We start from the raw sequence: 1,939 nt of genomic DNA, 5'->3' as shown, positions 1-1,939 counted from the left end.
CCGAGCGGTGTTTAGCTATTGTGGTCTGTCTTTTAGGACCCCTTCGACACTCCCGTCCCCGCAAAGCTCTTAATCTCCTGCTTACATTCCTTCGCGAGGATGCGCGCTGTGGCCTACCCTTTCACCGCTGGCGCCTTACTTCCTGCCACAAAGGCCTCTTCGTCGAACTGGCCGATAACCCACTCTTCCGACGTTCACCCGGCTGATTGCTACCTTTGGTCCGGCTCCTCGCACGCATGCGAACCGGCTTTGACGCCGATGCGAAACGCCTCGTTTTGCCTGCTACGCCAAAAGATTTTGTGCCTTCTTTTATAAGCGTAGTAGTGTTCGTCTTTCTCGCGGCTTTTCGACGTCTTTTTCATCTGCGCCGCTTTTTGCGACTCGTTTCGGAGCTTCCCGCTTGCATCTCAAACTCGTGAACACTCTCACAGCTTTCCTCAGCGGTCGAACTCGCGCAGACTAAATGATTTTCAACAAAATCATCTCTTTCACATTTTAAACCGGCGGACAGTTTAACACACTTCGTAACAATGCAGCTGCTTCCCTCTGAACCATCTCGCTCGCACTCCTGGGAGCTATCGCCAACTGCACTGTTACCGTCACTCTCTACCTTCGCTGCTTCTGAGCTTTCTCCGGTGTTCTTGATTACTTCCACATTTGCAAGATCCATCGTTGCGACAAACACAATTGAGGTCTGTACCAGCTTTTCTACAGCTATCCTAGCTGTTTCGCTAACAGCTAACTGGCACAGCACCTCGTCGCACTCGCTCTGGCCTTCGTCGGCCTCTCTACGCAGCGCAGCCTCTTTAGCAGCTCTCAGATTTGGTTCATCGTCGAACCTGCTGCTGTCATTAAACGTGCTAGCCTTCTCTAAAGTTCTGGGCTGCACCTCACTTATTAGATCCTCGCACTTCTCGTGCGCTACAGTTGCGGATGGCTGACTCTTTCGCCTCATTGCTTCAATTTTCTGTTCCAATTGTTCCAGCACCAAGGCGCGTGCTCGATCACGCTCTTTTCTATCCCTTTTTTCCTTTTCTTCCCTTTCTTTTCTATCACGTATTTCTTTTTCTTGCCTTTCTTTTTCCTGTTTTTCAAAAATCTCTACTGCGTTTTGAATCTCGTCCTCACTGACTTTTTGCGAGATTAGCTTCACAATTTGTGACCTGCCCATCTCTTCCTCAACCTCAATACCTAAGTCTTTACATAAGTACAAAAGTTCGTCTTTTAGCAGTGCGTATACCTCCATGATTGCCCTTTGTCTTTGGTCCTGCCTTTCGCACAAATGTAGGAGATCCCTAAAACACACTCAGAACTTAGACTAGGTGATCTTCCTAACTTTAAATCAAACAATTCAGTTTCTACTAAACTCACACAATGAAACCTGGAAAGTTAAAGCAAGGACCAAGCACTCACCTCAACACAGCACCATGTCGCGAGGTCCGCCTCACCGCTGCCAACCAGTTGTTAGAGTCGGAAGAAGAAGTTGCAGGTGATGGCATCCCACCGCTGCCACCAGTTGTTAGGGTTGACGAAGGAGCAAGCAGGTCGTTGGAGAATGCGAAAAACAGAACAAGGGTTTATGACATTATTTACACATATTTACAGAAAGGAAAAGGTTAGTGGTTTCCCAAACCACGAGCGTGGTGGTTGAACGTTACATAGTTCAGAGCGACGTCCAGCACTCTGCGGCGTCGTTTTATGCCCTGTCGGGCTCCTCCTCTCCGAGTCGAACACCAATCACGCACACACAGGTGAGGGGGGCGAGCATGCACGGTCCACGTGAACACTGCACTGTGGTGGCGCCAGCAGGGCTCTTCCTCGTCGTGTGTGTGCCGTTAGTCGAGAGTTCCCACGATCCTGGCCGCATACTTCAAAGTGTCCGTCGATTTTGTTCGCTCAATTAGCGGGGTGATTTGCGGTGGCCGTCGGTCTCCTCCAG

Source organism: Rhipicephalus microplus, chromosome 10, assembly GCF_043290135.1.
Source record: "Rhipicephalus microplus isolate Deutch F79 chromosome 10, USDA_Rmic, whole genome shotgun sequence".
NCBI classification, from domain to species: Eukaryota; Metazoa; Arthropoda; class Arachnida; order Ixodida; family Ixodidae; genus Rhipicephalus; species Rhipicephalus microplus.
This window is presented reverse-complemented; position numbering follows the sequence as displayed.